The 19,459-nt window shown below is 37.8% G+C and overlaps 1 protein-coding gene across 2 annotated transcripts in view; it reads left to right on the forward strand.

The window, feature by feature from the left end:
- Positions 1–19,459, forward strand: part of EXOC4 (exocyst complex component 4) — an 804,494-nt gene that overhangs the window by 128,132 nt on the left and 656,903 nt on the right. The gene's annotated exons all lie outside the window — the stretch shown is intronic.

Here is a 19,459-nt window from a genome sequence, read left to right on the forward strand (position 1 = left end):
TAAGTGGTTCTCAATGTATACCTCTTGGACCATCATCAGCATTATATGGGAACATATTAAAAAATGCAGATTTGTATCCCCACCTTTGATAGACTGAAACAAGAACTCTGGGGGCGGGACCTTCAGGTGATTCTTATACACACTGAAGTTTGAGGACCTTTGCTGTAGGTAATATGGGAACTTTGGAGATTTATATTGGAGTGTGATGAGATGAAGGAAGATTAATGTGGTAGCAATGAAGAGGACTGAGTAGAGAGGGTAGAGACTAAGACAGGCAAACTATTTTGTAGGCTAGTGGAGAGTCTATGCATATATTACTTGAGGTATTGTTTAGTAGTGAAGTAAACAAGACAGGCTTTGGTGTATGCTAAAGGAATACAAAGAAGGGAGAAGAAGATTTCTAAACCTTTTCAGAGTCTTTTAGAAAATCTGTAAGATGATATGGTCCATCTGCCAGCCTAGTTTCCAGTATGACAGATATTTTAATGATGGTTTAGTGTTAAATTATTGGGACCAACTATGTGCTGAGTACTGGGGAATAGAAAAAAATACATGAACACCAGAGACCCCTGGCTGGGAAATATTTAATGTTCACTTATATGGAGGGTTTAGGATGAAGATTTTTGGTTAAGTTTCTATGTACAGTTTTACACATGGGGCTGATTTAGTTTTCATGTCCTTGTTGGAGGAGTGTTCTTTAGGTTAGAAATCATTCCTGGAGAACAAAATAATTCAACAGAATACTAGAAGCCTTTAGTTAAGTATGTAACAGCACGAATGAAGATGATGGGATATTATGATGAATAGAGTTATAAGTGTTTAGAGTTCAAATTTCTGTATTTCTTTGAATGGAAAACATTTCCTGCTGAAAAGTTGAAATGTTCCTTGTATATTAAATTCTTTGTATAGTAAATTAATTCTTGGAAGAGAGAATACTTTTTGATCTTTTAATGACTTCAGCAGTTTTTTTCCACTGCAACTTGGGCTTTCCCTGGCAGCCAGAACCCATCCTTTAGTTGGAAGGCTCATTTGTCTCAGCGTGTTTTTGTCTGGAGACAGACAGTGAGGAGACAAGGCTATAGCTATCATAGTAACGGGGTGTTATAGTTTTCCCCTGGTGTCAGCCCTGTGACCACACACCATTGCACTCCTTTTTCAGTTTTCACTCTTTTTGAAACTGTGATAATAGAAATACATGTTTTTGCCCTTTTGAGCAGCGGCAGTACCTTCCAAAATGACACCTACTTGGTGACAAGTGTGTCATATTGTTGGCTGTGTGTTTTCAAGTGTATAAAAGACTGAGGTACACTAGAAACACAAAATATTCAATCTTGTTGAATTCTGCATAGCAAAGGAAGAGGATCACTTTGAACAAACCCATCCTCCAGACGTTATGATTCTGTAAAAAATCTAAATTTTTTTCACATCTCATTTCAAAACACAACTGTCGATTTAGCCATTGTTGACTTAAATGTGTAACTCCTTGGCATGCTAAGCAGTGTCTACAGATGGGGACAGTGGGTTCTGATTATACTGTTTACCACTAGCAGTGACACCTAGAACAAGTCACTTTACTTTTTTTAGTGCCTTGATTTCTTTTTTCTGGAGATTAATGGAGACAGAATATAAAATCGTTTTACTTTTGTTAACTGCCATATAAATGTTTAGTGATAAAATTAACCTCTTGCAGAGAGAGCTTGAAGTTTGCTGTCAGGTAAGAGAATCCACAAAATTATTAGTACTGATCCTTGACCTGGAGGGGATTTTCAAGGAGACAGATGTAATTTCTATTTTGAATTCAGGTCTGAAACTAGGTTATTCTTAGGTTCTGTCGACTTTGATATTTTGGTTAGCTGAGGATTCTATACCTTAAAGTAAAACAAACCTATTTCAGTATTTCAGGCCAGAAAACGTATGAGAGTATTCTCGCAGAAATAGTTTTTCGTCATTTCTCAGCCTATAAAACTTTTTGATAACCTCTATTTTGCGTGGCATCGTGAAGTCATGTTGTTGGCCAGGCCATTGAATCTCCACAAAAGTGCTTGCTCCTAGAATGTTTATTCTGTCTCGTCAGTGGATAATATGCTGCCAAATGAACAGAATATAATTAACATTTACAAGTTAAATTAAAAATCTTCTAAATTCGAGTTTGTTTCTGTAGCACCAGGACTCTCCCTGTGTTGTTTTATGTTCACTACTAATTCTTCAAGCAGGAACTGATGAGCAGCCAGGGAGATTCCTCTGGCTTCTAGTACAGACGTAGCAAATGCCCAAATCAGAGTGCTAGGGTGTCTAATGCATAGTGAAGTGTGATGTCAATGTCATGGACATCTGAATACATTGCGGCAAACTTTAGAAAATAGTAGCTTGGCAGGGGATACCCCAGAATAGGTTGATCTGGTAGGAAGGCTGTTCTCCTTAAATTTTCACATACCTAGGATGGGCCTGCTCGGGCCTCATTACGTCTTGGCCTAGAGAACACAGGTGTAGAAATGGCAGGTCTTCCTTCTCCCTCACTGCCTCCAAAGCTTATCTCTGTCTGGTTTTGTCTGATATTTTAGAGGGTGAACTGTTAAAAGCCAAGTGTCCGTCAGACTCATGCTGCTACCGCTCCTTTAAGTGTGCTCATCAAGATTTGGTGCACCTGGGCCAAGGCAAGAATGTTGCTAGGAACCAAGAGGCCATAATAAGTTGTGATTAATAGCATGAAGTGAAATAGTGTGATGTAGAAAGTGTCATTCTGTGATTTGAGTGAAATTAAAGCTACTGGCATGACCTTCACTGACATATTGCTCTTGCCTACTTGAGAAGGTTTTAGAGCAAAGGTAATTACATTTTCCTGAATTGGTCTTTTTTTTTTTTTTAAGCGTATTTTAAAAAAATACGTTTTCTGATTGTGGAAGCAATGAGTATGTCTGAATCCTTGAGTATAGCGATAGTTCTTCTGATTTTTTTTTTTTTTCTGTATGCCAAATTCTTCAGAAACTTGGTGGCTTAAGACATCAACCATTTTATTTCTCATAGTTTTGTGAGTCAGGAATTCATGAAGGCTCCAATGCACAGTGCTTCTACTTGACATGGCATTGGCTGAGAACATTCACTTGGCCACGCATCTGCAGCATGGACTGGTTAGAAGGTCCAAGAAGACTTTATTATGTATCTGGCACCATCACGCTTCTCCACGTGGCTTCTGTTTCACCATATGACCTTGTAGCAGCGTTGTCTCAGGGTAGTTGGACTTCATACATGATTGCTAGCTTTAACTAGAGAGCATTCTAAAGGGTGAAGGCTGCAGGTCTTTTAAGGCCTGGCCTTGGGGCATTACTTGCTATCACGTCTACTGTGTTCTTTTGGTCAATTGGGTAGCTCAGATTTAAATGGAGGGAAAATAGAATTTATTTAGTGTGAAGAGTGGCAAGGAATTTCTAGCTATGTTTTTCTGCCACTTCGTTGTGGACTTTGTAAGTTTGCCTTTATAGACCCACCAGTCAGACACTGGCATGAAGTCATTGTCTTTGGGTTTGTGTCACAAGATAGAGGCCGGTATTTCATTGTCTACTGCTCTTAATTTGTTAGAGAATATTTACGTGATTACCGGATTCAGCAACATTTCACCAGTTTGATCACATTAAAGACCATTCAAGATACATTTAGGAAAATACAAGTCTTTCACAGAACTCCTTTGTTCAAGTGAGTTAATTCTTGGAGTAGTTACACTTTGTCACTTTACACTCAAGTACTGAAATGATTTTTTATATGTTATTAATCCCTTTCATCTTTCTGTTGTTACAGTTTGTCGTATTGCGCCCCATTTTAGAGATGGAGAAACTGTGATGGGTTTTAAATCATGTTTTTTAGCACCAAAGAGTCAAATATGGAAGTCGGCTTGCCCTAGCTTTCTTTTGCAATTTTTAAGTCATTGATTTAAAAGCCTACTTTGGCTTATACTTTGGCATCTTGACATTTTACTTAAGATAATCCGTGATAACTTTCAACTGATTCATTTAATTGAAATTATTTCAGTTCACATATTTTTAAAATCAAGGCTTTGTGTTGAGGAATATGGCCAACCAGGGATTTGTTTGTATATATAGAAGTGTGTTTACCACTATACATGTGTTTATGTATTCATGTATGATTGTTTTCTAATTGTGAATATTCAGGATTTCAAGTTTATTTTTTTTTACATTGACAGATATAATTGTACATATTTACTGTGTGGATTTCAAGTTTAAAAGAATAGCCATCTCTGCATAGAGATTTGTCTTTTCCTGTTTTAAAATACCAAATATTTTGATAAAGGCACTGAGATTGGTTTAAGCGTTTGCATTACCCTATACAGTCAAGAAAGGTAAGGCTATGTCTTTTTTGTTTTTGGCAGTGGCTTCAGATTAGATCAACTGAATGTTCTGAATATTTTGCTAATTATGGCTATTCCAGTGGTCACTGGGCCTCCCACCATTCCTCTCCAGAGCCGATGGTAATTGCAATAGCTGTGACTTCCTCTCTCCCTGTTTTTAGAAGGTGTTGCTTTCTCTTGTATATCTTGCTTTTATGAAGTGGCTGTCAGCAGGGAGCACAAAGAGCTCTCTGGCAGTTGCTGTTCCTTCGAGAGCATGCATCTTTTGCCTGTTTGTCACTCCACTGAGTACTGCATTCTGGTAGTGAAGGGAGTAATCCTTCGCCACCTTAGTTTGTGCTGCTTATACTCTTGTTCAGGGTTGAAGGCTGGAATATAGAATGGAGGGATATTACTGATACGTGTACCATAACGTGTATGCAAAGCTTAATTTAAAAACTGAGTGGAAGTGAAATTGTAGGATATTAATATTTTATGCCCTTGACTTTAAACCTTCTGTGGTAAAAGGTGATGTAGAAACTGTTATTGCACCATTTCTTCTAATCTTGGCTTGTAAGATCTCCATTAGTTGGAATTCTGCAAATGAAAGACGTAATGAAAGGAGAGTTTTTTTTTTTTTTGTGAATCTTTGCTGTACTGGGCAAGACTCAGTTGTTCTGGTAAAGAGGTGGCAATAAACACCAATGCAGAAGTCAGAGAGTGCACTATAATGTATTGAACCCCATTATTTGGTCTATTTTAAATGTATGTATAATCTGGTTGATGAAGTCTTCTGGATTCTGTTATCCTATTCATGGTCAGTCTTAGTTTTGTTATCTTTACTATCTTAAAGCAGCAAATCTCTTTTGGGATGCACAATTAGAATGGCCTGTGGACCCCACATCTCTAGAGCATGCTTCAGTAGGATTCTAACTGATTCTAATGCACACTCCTGGTTAAGAGGCAGGATTAGTAAGTGATACAGGATTGGTCATACTAAAATCAAATCCATTAAAGTCTTAAGGGGTTGAAGAGGTTTACAGAAGGCAAATTTTGATTCATTTTGAAAGATATGTCATGTTTAGGAGAGTGTTTGTGTTCTGCAACATATAGTAAATGAAGATAGAATTATGAAACTTCATAAATATGGGAAAGTGCTTTAATGTACATTACTATAAAGGGAAAAGAAAAACTAGACATCTGTGCTCTAACTGATCTCCATTTACAGATTTTGGTCAGTTTTATTTAGAGTAGCAGCCCAAAGTTGGCAAACATAGATAATTCCTATTTCTGACTTGAACAGTTGAGAATGTTGACAAATGCATTATTTCATCCAATAATTTCTTGGACTGGAAACAATTATATCATCTTGTTAATTGTCTGTTATTAAGAAGGGGGTTTTCTAGGTTGCTCCCCCCCCCCATTTATTACTTGTATGAATTTTTAAGGCTTATATTGATGAGATTTTTATGTAATGGAGGGGAGAAATTTTTTCCTTTTTAACATGTTCATGTAAAAGGAATTTAGGAAATTATTTTAATCTTGCTGGGAGCTAAGACAAAACACAAAACAAAAACACTGCAGAACAGTTTATGGTCCCATGGACAAATGTTCAGTCTGAACACAAGTGCTAGAGAAGACCTTGGAAGGCTGAGGTCAGAATGGGTTAAAGTAGTTGAGTTCATGGGCAAAGGGGGACTTGGCATGTTTTCACACAGTTAAGTATAAATGTATAATATGAACAGCACTATAAAGACCTGGGGGAGATGGGCTTTTTGGGGTTTGTTTGTTTTCTTAGAACATGTTACCAAAAACAAAAAAAAAAGATTGAATACTTTTGGATGATAGGGAGACCTTTGAAGAAGAGATTGGGTGGCTTGGACTTTGCCTTTTAAGCCACGGGCTGCGATTATATTTTTGTTTTGTTTTTACTATGGAAAATTTCAAACATGTTCAGAAATTGAACCAGTAGAATGGTTCCCCATGTATTCATTATCCAGTTTGATCAGTTTCAGCATTATCAATTTATGACTGATACTGTTTTCTATCCCTCCGTATTTCCCTCTCCTTTATTATTTTGAAACAATCCTAGAAATCATACTGTTTTATCTATATTTTAATATGTATCTCTAAAAAATAAGAACTCTCTTTTTGAAATTATACCTAAAAATTGGCCGGGTATGGTGGCTCGCGTCTGTAATCCCAGCACTTTGGGAGGCCGGGGTGGGCAGATCACTTGAGGTCAGGAGTTCGAGACCATCCTGGCCAATGTGGTGAAACCCTGTTTCTACTAAAAGTACAAAAATTAGCCAGGAATGGTGGCCTGTGTCTGTAGTCTCAGCTACTTGGGAGGCTGAGGCAGGAGAATCGCTTGAACCGGGGAGGTGGAGGCTGCAGTGAGCCGAGATTGTGCCACTGCACTCTAGCATGGGTGACAGCGTGAGACTCTGTCTCAAAAATAAAATAATACCTAAAAACTTAATTTCTTTATCGTCAAATATCCAGTCAGTGTTCACATTTCCAGTTGTCTCAAATATTATAATTATTGTTTTTTACATTTTGTTTGAATCAGGATCCAAATAAGGTTTAAATATTGCAATTTGATTAATACATTAAGATTCTTTTAATCTATAAGTTCCTGCTCCATCTGTCATTTTATTTTTATCCCTTGAAATTTATTTATTGAAGAAACTATATCATTTGGTTTGTAAAATTTTCCACGGTGTGGCTGGCTTTGGCTGATTGCTAGCGTCATTTGCTATTTATTTTTGTCCTGTATCTTGGATCTGGCGCCTTGATCAGATTTAAGTTGATTTTTGGGGACGTAATTACTTCATAGGTATTATGCATTTTTGGATAGAGGAGTAAAGTAGTGAAAGTAATGTTTTTAGGATGGTTTGTCTGGCAGCAGTGTGCAAAATGAATTGGTAGAGGAGGAATGCAGAGCTGCCAATTAGAAGGCAGGTTCAATCAGTGCAGGAAGGAAAGGCTACAGTAAGGCAGGGGCAGGGAAAAGAAAGGCAATAGAGATGAGAGAGATTTTGAAAGAAGGAATTTTCAATACCTTTTAGGCTTAACTATAAGAAATGGAGAGTCGGCTGGGCATGGTGGCTCATGCCTGTAATCCCAGCACTTTGGAAGGCCAAGGCCAGTGGATCACCTGAGGTCAGGAGTTCAAGACCAACCTGGCCAATATGGTGAAACCCTGTCTCTACTAAAAATACAAAAAAACTAGCCGGGTGTGGTGGCGGGTGCCTGTAATCCCAGCTACTTGGGAGGCTGAGGCAGGAGAATCGCTTGAACCCAGGAGGCGGAGCTTGCAGTGAGCTGAGATTGCACCATTGCACTCCAGTCTGGGCAACAAGAGTGAAACTCCTCAAAAAAAAAAAAAAAAAAAAAAAAAAAAAAAAAAAAATGGAGAGTCTTAAGTCAGGTTGAAGTTGTGAACCTGAGTGATTGGGAATTGGGGTCAGGAAGATGGTGCTTTGTGCATGTTGAATTGAAGGTCTGTGTATTGGTAGACTATCCTTGCAGAATTGTGTTATAGGAAGTGTATTAGTCTGTTTTCACACTGCTGATAAAGACATACTCCAAACTGGGCAATTTACAAAGAAAGAGGTTTAATTGGAATCACAGTTCCATGTGGCTGGGCAGCCTCACAATCATGGCGGAACGCAAGGAGGAGTAAGTCACATCTTACATGGATGGCAGCAGGCCAAAAAAAAAAAAAAAAAAAAGCATGTGCAGGGAAATTCCCATTTTTAAAACCATCAGGTCTCATGAGACTTATCACTACCATGAGAACAGCACAGGAAAGACCCGCTCCTATGATTTAGTCACCTCCCACTGGGTCCTTCCCACAACATGTGGGAATTCAAGATGAGATCTGGGTGGGGACACAGCCAAGCCATATCAGGCAGCTAGATTGATCATGGGGGACCAGGGGAGAGGTAAGGGCAGGAGATAGAAATTTAGGGATTCTCTGTCTGCCTGGGAATAGCTGAAGCCATACAAATGGACCAGCTCAGAAACTTGTGAGTGAACTGAGGAGCACTTTCCTTAAGTAGTTCGTCAGCTTAATCAGCTTTCTATAGTTGTCACAGCAAAATATTACACTGTCTTTAGAGACTGGAGTTTCTCATGATGATGCCACATTTTGCCTTTCTTTGCTTCTGTGGTTTTTCATCATTTATAGGTGATATGGCAGCAGATTTTTGAGCAGAATCCAGCTGCTGTTCAGGTCAGGAGTGTTAGCTTTCCGAAGCTGGCGATTCCACTGGGGATGTAGACAGCTTGGGAGGAAATAAAAGCCGAGTCCGTAAGTGAGCCTGGGAGGAGTGAAGAAGCAGAGCAAGCAGGACAGAAAGTGGGCGGGGCCAGCTATAGGGAAAGACCTTGGGGTTGAGGGGATTTGATAGACTTGCCTTAGTGTCTTTTAGTTCCTTCAGAAGCCCAGCCTGACCTCCATCATGAGAGAACTGGTTAGTGACGGTGGAGCACCAACAGTTCCCTTGTGTCCTCTCCTGCTGTTTCTCTCTTATATCCAGAGACTACAGAGAATGTGGTTAATGGGAAACTACAAAACTTATATGTAATCATTTCAAAAGTCCTCCCTAGCTGAAAGGATTTTAAGAAAATGTGCTATTCAGAAATATCCCTTAACCTGTTTAACAGCATCTTATTTACTCATCTGTGTTTTATGAATACTTTTCCCTGGTTGCAGAAGGATGGCAAAATAAATGTTTGCTATCAAATCTATACCTGTAATTCAGTGAAGTATTGAACACAGGTGATGTACCCTTCTTCACAGGGGAATTATGTTCAAAATCATTTTAATTTTTTATCCTCAGTAAGATTATATAGAAAATCTTATAGCTCTCAAAGGTGCAGATTATATTTTTCTGTAATAGTTCTGGGCTTCCCAAAAATTTTTGTTGGTGTTGCCAAAGAGTTGTGTCACATAAGTGAGTGGCACAAACATTTTTTGACTAGCCACCTGAAAGTTGTGAAGGGTTTTGAAAATATAAAGTAAAATATAAAGTGAACACCACCACTGTCAACAAAATCCACTGCTTTGGATATGATTTCACAGGAAGATGACGGCTGTCACCAATTGAACTACAGCAAATGACGAAAGCTCAGCACGAATTAGCCAGTCTCATTGGGGTGATAAACGACAGCACATTAAATATGTGTTAGCAACGTGATATGGCAATGAAAAAAGCCAACACTATTTTTGGCTGTGCTGCACAAAACAGCATCTCGTCACCGAGCTGGGCTGATCATTCCTTTCTACCCAGTACTTGTGAGGCAGCATCTGGGATGCTGTCTTGAGTGTAGGACACGTGCGTACTGGAAGGATAGACAAATGGGTAGGAGTCCCAAGCAGAGCATCTGCTGTGACTAAGGACTTTAGATGAGACAAGTTTTAGAAGTGGCATGTTTAGGAATGAGCATGGAAGTAAAGAGATGTTAACCTTTTCAGAGACAGGATGATGTTGAGGAAATACATCATAGACTCCTCATTAGTTGGCATTAGTTTAGTACAGTGCACTTTAGAGGAATTACCCAAATACTTTCACAGACAGCATATCAGCAAAAAGGGGCTCTAAAGCAAAATTAAGCAAGGACTTATTTATGGTCAACTATCTTTTAATCAAGAGATTAACATTGGCAGTGCTTGCTATAATGTGAGAAGGAATAGAAAATAATAGATTACATAAGTCAGGTGCTTTTGATTGGAAATTCAAATGCAAATATTAAACCTGGGAACAATGGGGGTGAGACTTTATAGTTATCTTTAGAAATTCAAGTAACAAATAAAGGAATTACTTACTTTCCACAGTAGTATAGGCAAGCACAACAGAAAGAAATAATTTAAGAAATACATAGTATAAACTGAATGTCAGGGAACATTTCTGCAGTGAGAACTATCGGACCATAGGATATTCCCCTAGGAAAATTGGGTTGAATTTCATTGGACATTTGATCCTGACAGAATTGAATGTGTATCAGTAGGGAAATAGACTGAATATCCCTGTAGACATTTTTCATTTCTCTCTTCTCTGATTCTGGGCCCTGTTGATGATCTGTTCACCTGCTGTGATTAGGAAGAAATTTTATCTCTTGTTTTTCTACACCCAGGCACATTTTAGATGCTTTCCTGATTGACATAGGCTAAAAATGGAGCTTCATTGCCCTGAGGTTGACCTGGTACCATCCCTCCTGGTGTTGTAGAAATTTCTCCTTTCTGTTTGGGAGGCAGTGTTAGGGTCCTTTATCTAAGGTGAATACATGTAATATAAAATGGGCCCATGTGTATAGGGTCAGTGTCTTCTTCAGATATATCTAGTAACCTAACAGGGCTGCAAGCTGGCCTCTTTGGGAGTGAATGATGGTTTTATTTTCCCCTCTTCCCCCAGGACTTGACTTTGAAGAAAAAGGATATTTAGCAGACTAGGAGACCACAGACTTTTACTGTGTCCTGTAGAAATGTGAAAAATTTCAGGTTCCTGGATAGGAAAGGGCTACTGGAGAAGAGCTTGACTCCCTATGCTGTGACAGTGGTGTGTATGCCAGTCTTTCCCTGTAGTAGTATCATTGTATAATCAAAGAAGTAAACTGAAAATGCAAATTTAATTTCAGGTTCATTACAAATGGTCTGTATTTCCTTGTTATAAACTAGTCTATTGGATAAGATTGTTAGATAGATTGTTATCCAATCTTAGTCTATTGGATAAGATTGTTTTCTTAGCTTGGCATTCAAATACCTGTACAATTCGGACAAAGTCTCTGCTTTTCCAGGCTTAGTTTACCCTTTTCTATAGTAATGCTGTATTCCAGTTAAATCAGCCTTTCTTTCTGTCCTCTAAATATGACTCTGTCCTTTCCTACAGTAGTAGTTTTGTTTATTCCATACATCTTTCCTACTGTCCTTGCCCTCATCTCTGAATACCTTCTCTGATATGCTCCAGTCCTCTGTCTTATCTATGAAGCATCCATTGATCATTTCCCTTCAAGAACTCATTGCATTTCTTGTTTTTACCACTCATTTGACATATCTAATAGTTATATTTTTCTTCCTCTACTGAATCCACATCTTTCCTTTTTAATCAGATTAAAAAGGCTCTCTTGAGGACCATTTCTTACATGTCTTTAAATTTCTCACAACTAGTCTTTAAGCCTTTGGAGAGAAGGAACTATGGCTTATTTATGGTGCCTGTCTCTTCCCCTAAACTCACAGAGTTTGGCAGTATGCACTTAATAAATATGTTTTGAACAAATGAGTAGTAGATACTCTATACATATCTATTGATTGATTTAAGATTTGCTATAGACTGAATGTTTATGTCCCCCCTACCCCCATATTCATATGTTGAAAGCCAATCCCCAATGTGATGGTATTTGGAGGTGGAGGCTTTGGGAAGTAGTTAAGTCATGATAGCAGAGCCCTCATGAATGGAATTAGTGCCCTTGTAAAAGAGGCCCCAGAGAGCTCCCTCGACAGTTCTGCCACGTGGGGTTACAGCAAGAATAAGCCATCTGTGAAACAGGACAGGGGTCCTCACCAGACATTAAATTTGCTGATGCCTTTATCTTGGACTTCCCAGCCTCTGGAAATGTGAGGAATACATTTCTCTTGTTTATAAGCTACTCAATCTGTGGCATTTTGTTGTAGTGGTTTGAACTAAGACAAGGTTGAATTTTAAATGCTTTGTAAATGTGTTGAACTTTGTAGATTTAAAAATCATGTAGCAGAAGACTCATAAAGCTACGAAGGTTTGCTATATTCCCAGGAGACCAGTTCCTCCTGCTTTCTCCTAGACCAGCCTGCAATTAAATCATCCCTATATGAAGAGTTTCTGTTGGCCAGGCAGATTGTTAGCTCAGGTTTCCAGATATGAAATGATGTCATGAAATGATGGGCATGAAATAATGTTGGCAAGAGAAACCATTAATAATTGGGACTGTCATAGTATTACTATTATATAGCCAATGCTCGTGCATAGATAATATCATTTCTGTCATGGGTGTGACAATAATAGATTTGGAAGAATGGTGAAAAATTTGATAATAGGTTAAGTGAAATTAAACTATACAAACGTCCTTTATTCTTTGAAAACGATTTAAATTTTTGATTTTTCATTTTAATTTTCTTACTCATATTTAAAAATTTTTCCTTCATGTCTTGCTAGTGAAATGTACTTGCTGCAAATTAAATCCATTTCTTTCAGTGATAGCTTTGGTTTGTAATTACCTTCTTTAAGTGTTAAGTCTGTCCTTAGAATCATCAGAGCTTCTATTATGTAATTCTTTGGAGTAAACCCTAGTTAATCAGAGCATGCATTTCACTGGAGGGGCAGCTTCCAGTGAGTGATGTGAAGGTGTTTCCTCTGAGAAACGGAAACAGTTATGAAGTGTTTTGTGGTCCTCTGGGAGTTGAGGTGCTATAGAAATGTAAGGCTTTTATTACAACTCCTGACCTACTATACAGAACCATGCTAACATCATTGATGATTCTTTTGCATAATCAAAGAATTAAACATAAAAGTCATATTAATTTTCAGCTTCATTAGAGATGCAAGAATCAAAAGAGATGTTTGCCAAATGGGAAGGCACTAAATTGGTAGGAGAAAGAATTTTAATTTCAAGCTTCAAGTGAATGTTACAAATAACCTAGCATAAAAAAGACACTACCAAAAGCGCCTGACAATGTCCTTTTTAAAGATCAGCAACATTAAAAAGGGGAAAATGTAAAAAAGAAAAAAAAAGGGAAAAAAGAAACTATAAAAATATGAAATTAAAATTGCTGTATTTGAGTCAGTTTATGGTAGTAAATTACTTCTGAGAGCCTCAATTTGAAGATCACCAGGTAGTCTATGGTAATTAGTATAATTTTGCTGTGGTCACCAAATCTTTATATTATTTTTGCTGGTCAAACAGCAATACTTTTGCCTTTTTTTTTTTTTTTTAACTTGGTCGCAGCTGAAGATGATGAAAAATCCATTTACTCGTGAAAGGGTAAATGCAACTTCCTGATGTGAAATAGGGGCATTTAAAGCACTCACATTAAGGAAAGTTTGCATTTTAAATATAAAGTAGTCTTAAAATTTTTCTCTACCCACATATAAACACCATTCCAATATGTGTGAAGAGCTGTTGTTCATCTTGTAGGATCACTAATCACAGGATTAAAGCGATGAGGAAGTATATACAGTGAAGAATGATGCCCTTTTCTTTAAAATAAAAATCTGGAGGCAGCCAGAAGAGCTTGGGAAAATTCTTGTATTTTATATCTATTATGCTGTTGATTTTATATCTACTGTATCTCCCTGATCTGTGGCCAGCTGGGATGCAAATACGGCACAAGAAGTTCACAGTATCAAAGGAGCAAGTGAATAGGACCCCAGAATGTGATTGTTATGAAAGTATTGAGATTATTACATTTAGGCCCTATGTGATTCTGGAGGAAGTGAGTTTTACTGCTCAGTAGAAAATTATATATATATACACTGTATATATAAAACACACACACACACTGTATTTAGAAAGAAAAAGACCATCTGTTCATTCTGTCTGTATTTCTGTGGGGATTTAATCTGACAGTGAATCACTTGGGGTTTGTACAGAATAAACTTGTGCTAACATTTTTATGAAAAAGGGTAGGGAAGACAACCAAAATTTTCTCTTTAGGGATTGTTTAGCTCTGCTTTTTTTGTTTTTTTTCTTTACAGCATACGAACATGGCAATATGATGATTGATTTTTTTTTTAATTTTTTTTATGTTAGCCTTTTCTGATTCTACAGGAGAGGTTCATTCCTTTGTCTTAGCATGAAAATTTCTCAGGATAGACAGTAGCATCAGGAATGATCTTTAATAGACTAGTGGTTTTCAAAGAGTGGTTCCCAGACCAGCAGCATCAGCATCACTTAGGAACTAGTTAGAAATGCAGATTCTAGTGCTGTATCCCAGATCTCCTGATTGAGAAACTTGGAGGATGGAGCTCTGCAGTCTGTGTTTAGTAAGCCCTCCTGGTTATTCTGATATGCAGGAGAACCATGGAATTAGACACAGACTGTAATAATGAAATGCTAGTGTTATTTCAAGAAACTTCAACACTCAGACTCACTTATGCTGATGAATATGACCTGGGCCAAACCTTAAATATCTTATTTCCTTCCACCCTCATAACACTTCGGAGAGCCTGCCATCATTATTCTTCCGTTCAGATGATGACACTGTTCATGCTCATTTGATTGGTAAGCAGTGAACCCGGCTTTGAATCTTGGTCTGGTTTCAAAATTTATTTTCTTAACTGCTGTAGAATAGGAAGATTTAAAAAGGAATGATTTTCAAGTGGCTATTCTTGTGACTTTTTACAACTAAGTATGTCATCAATTAGGAAAGTACCTGAGGGGTTGAGTGGCAAGTTGGGTGCCAAGAGCAAACCAGAGTATAATCTAGAACTCAGTTCTAGTCCTGACTCTGCCTTTACTCTCTCTCATTCATTTAGTTGGCTTAATGTCCTCTGAACAGGCTTCCTCCTGGGACACTTGATTCCTTAGATGACTATACTTTTCCTGTGAAGTGTGCCTGTTTTACAGAGAAGCTTTCCACTTCGAACTGGAAAAAATAAGCATAGTGGAGTGACTTTTTCAAGGTCATTATCCCCTTTCAATGGGAGAGCTATAATTTGCTTCTATTCAGTACCATCCTGTTGTAATGGAAAAAGAAATACAAACCAACGAAGATGCTGAAGTTTGCTTTTACCTGCATTTTATTTAGGGGTTCATTTGCAAACCTGAAATATTTCATTGACTTGTACCTTTGCTGTTTGTCACAACAATAATCATGATTCTTTCATCTCAAGCCTTGATTTGAAACAGCCTGGATCTGGTCCAGACAAAGCCCATCTAGTCATTGTATCTAGGCCTGTCGATATCCTCTTGTTTGTTTTTGTTTCATTTGGTTTTCTTTTCTTTTCTTTTTTTTTTTTTGAGACGGAATTTCGCTCTTGTTGCCCAGGCTGGAGTGCAATGGCGTGATCTTCGGCTCGCCGCAACTTCCACCTTCTGGGTTCAAGCGATTCTCCTGCTTCAGCCTCCTGAGCAGCTGGATTACAGGCCACCACACCCAGCCAAATTTTTTTTTTTTTTTTTGTATTTTTAGTAGAGAAGGGGTTTCTCCATGTTGGTCAGGGTGGTCTCGAAATCCCAACCTCAGGTGGTCTGCCTGCGTCGGCCTCCCAAAGTGCTGGGATTACAGGTGTGAGCCACTGCGCCCGGCTCATTTGGTTTTCTTACCTGTCACCTAAAGTTGCAGTCTCCTTAACTGAATTATTAGTTCTTAGGCATTAAGGACAGCTTCTTTGCTTTTTGTCTGTAAACTATTGCTGTGTCATTTTCACAGTACATGCTCAATAATGTCATAAAGAATTAATATTTTGCCTCTTCCTTATTTTATTGTCCTTTCCTATTATTTTCCAGCCTATCTTCTGTATATTATTCCATTTATCTTTTCTGTTCGTGATTTTTTTCCTCTGTTCCCTCTGAGCATTTGTACTTGCCATTCCTGTACTGCAGATACACCATTGTTTTCTTCTCTCTCCATTTATTCTCTCCATTAATAACAAAATTAAAAAATTACAGCTAACATTTGATAAGCATTTACCACATACCACTGTGCTTAGTACTTTATATGTATTATCTCATTTAACCCCCACATTTATAATGCCATTATTATTCTTAGTTTGTAGGTGACAAAAATGAAATTTGGAGAGGTTAAGTGCCTTGCCTCGGCTATTAAGTGGTGAGACTGAGATTCAAATTCAGCTGTATCTTAATTCCAGTTAAACTTTTAATTATAGTATTTTGCCTCCATTGTTTTCAAAAGACATAAAAAAACCTTTATGGCTTTGTCTGCTTTGCTTTGGTATGACGTCTTATTCATGTATTAGGCTTAACCTGCTTATTGTAATCTGGAAAAAAAATATGCAGAGACCTCTAGGCTGACAGGCACCTACACCTAGAATAAGGATTTTCTGCTAGAGGGAACTGAATGTCATATGGGGCTGTGATGGGCTACAGCCTCCCAGGTTAAGACTTACTTCACATGGATCAAGCTATCTCCTCACTCCAGCAATGACACAGTTAGTATATATGTTCATAACTAAGCTTAAATGCCATTTTTAGTAAATATTAATACCAGTATAAGGTAAGGACAAGGATGCACATACAGTCCTATTATGAAATAGGGCTGTAGCAGCATTTTTCTAGTTTAGTTACTTCCTTCCAGTATTTCAATTCCTTTCAATCCAGGATCTTAGTGATTTTGCATGTAAACCTTTTTCCTATTTCATGCTCTCTCTTTGCATTTGCTTTATTCAGTTGTATTGAATTTCTAATGTGGGTTAGAGCACACAGTAGGGCTGGATCTTCATTTTAATAACTTTCCTTTCCAGGCACTTCTCAGTAATCCTTTCTTTTTTTAAGCCAGGTTTAGAGAGGGAGCTAAAAGCAGAACAAGACATTTGAGTTTGTATTGTTCTGCTTTATTTTCATAAGTTCCACATTCTCAACTGAATTTCTAGGGACGAAAGAGAACCCGATTACTTTTAGTTCCTTTCAGTGCCACTCTAACTTAGTGACTTGATTTCCATTTCTCTAAGTGGAAATATTTACGTGTATTTCAAAGGATGCTCTCTGGCTTAGTTAGTATCTCTACACTGATTAGAGAATGTAAAGCGATGTTTAAGTGCTTATTATTTTTTAATTACATTTATAAAGGTTAAAATATAGATAACCATTATTATTATCCTCATTTAGAATTTGTATACCATTTACATTTCCAAAGTGCTTTGTTCATGTAAATTAGTTGGTCCTCCTGCCATTCCTATAAATTATGTCAGTATTATCCTCTGAAATGTTGCCATTTTCAGTTTATAGTTATTATTTTTATTTCAGACAACTACACCTTGTTCAAAGGGTGAAAGTGATTAATAGCTTTAAAACCACTAAAGGTAAACATTCTTAAATACCCTTGAAGTTAAGTAGATGCCGGAATTGCTGAGATGGCTGCCAAGCCAATGTTGGAGAATTTATTTTTTTGTACAGATTATATATATATCTTTGATTTTCTTCTTCTCCTCTCTGTTTATTTTGTATTTTTTATTCATATAGGAATGTGCACACATTGTATATTTTTCACAAATTTTCATGAACTAAACCTACCCACTAAACACTTGTGTCAGGGAACAACACACTACCAGCATCACTCGTTTATTGAATCTCGATTTGAGTGCGCGATTCTGTCTTACAGACTGAATCTGTCTAAACATCAGCATAGCTGGAATTATGGACACAATGAGTTTTCATGCTCAGATGTTGCTTCCATTATAAAACTAATTTCTGTATGTTCCAAAAGTGTTATCTTACTGGGTTAAAGTAACACTGAGTAGTCACAGTAAGAGATGCACACAAGATGTGCCTCATGAGTGGTGTAGACAAGATATACTGTTGGACATCACAGGAGCAAAGTTGTACCTTTTCAGAAACGCTTCACATGGAGGTGAAATTAGAGCTGGACTGCCCACTAGGGATAGAGGGCTTAGACATAAGTGTAGGCTTTGGTAAGAGAAACAAAGAAGAGGGAGTAGTGGTGGCATGTGTCCCAAGCAGGGAAGATAGCTATGTCTTGCATATGACATGTTTTGATGCAGGGAGATTTCCAGTTTGTTTGGAGTAAGGGTTCATGTATGGGTTTAGTCACCATTCAAATTTGAGAGTTAAGTAGAGGTCAGATCTCTAAGGACTTTGAATGCTAGCTAAGGACTCATAGTGAACTAAACACTTACTGAATACCATCTATGTGTTAGGCACAATGCTCAGCACTTTTATATGCATTTTGAATTTATGCTCAAGACACTTGGATCTGTGGGGGCAGGAGTTAGTGGCACTGAGATATATGAGCAGCCTGGGTAAAAATGGAGAGACCAGAGATAGAAATCGCAGAAGGCTATTAGGGTTGATGACACCTTGGATTACGGTTGGTCCTAAAATTTATAATTTCAGCTACTTAAGACCTGGTTCTAGAGGACTGAAACTTCATCTTTTCTTGGTTATTCTACATATAATCTAATGCAATAAGAACCTGAATGATGAGTACTTAGTTGGCAGATATTTATCAGTCGCCTACTCTATATACATCTCTTTGTTAGATTTGATGGGCTGCTCACTCTGTCCCTCTGCCCACCTGATGTTAGTTAATCTGGGGGACAACCACGTAATAAGTTACTTCCTAGTATCTATAGTGACCGGTTATTTGGGAGTCACCTGATTGACCAAAGACTGTGTTTTTACAGTGTTGTCTCCTTTATTTTTTTCTTAGGATTCTTTTTGCTTTGCTTTTTTACAACAGCCTGCTGTGTCGCATCACTGAATCTAGTTTATAGTTTTTCGTTTCTCTACATTCCATCATTTTAGAAACAAAAGCCACATCTCTTTGAAGAAGTACTTTTGACTTTTTCTCCCAATTTTAGCACTTGTCTGTAACAACTATGTAAGGTTTGTTTTGGGCCCTCCTTTCCTTCTATCACCCCTTTGAGGGGCTCTTGTGCCCTGTTTTGTGTTACGTGGTAGGTTAATAAATGAGGTAATGAGGGGATGAATGTAGAGATAGGTGGAACATATAGATTGGTAGATTAGTGGATATTTTGGAAAATGAATTGTGTAAGAGAAGACAGAATTTGAAAACAGAAGGACAGAGAAAATGAAAAGGTATGAGACCTCAGAGTGGGGGCATGAGGAGCTGTTTGTAGCCAGAGGTTTCTGGTTGAACTCAGGTTCCTAAACTCTGAGTTGTACAGGAAGTAGTAAAAGTTATTTAAATGTCCTTCTAGTTCTCTTTTAACCAACTAGAAGAGTTGCCAGGATTTTTAATTTCCACTCTGGGGTGTGCCTAAGAATCTTAGTTACCATTACCATTTGTATACAGTATTATTCCTTGAGAATAATTCCAGAGCCCACTTTTTTTTTTTTTTTAAACTTGGCAGTCTGAAGAGATTTGGCCTCTTTGTAGTGGTTTTTGTGCTAATATTGATCCAAATTTAGTTTCAGTGCCTG

The sequence above is a fragment of the Pan paniscus genome, chromosome 6, assembly GCF_029289425.2.
Source record: "Pan paniscus chromosome 6, NHGRI_mPanPan1-v2.0_pri, whole genome shotgun sequence".
Lineage (NCBI taxonomy): Eukaryota > Metazoa > Chordata > Mammalia > Primates > Hominidae > Pan > Pan paniscus.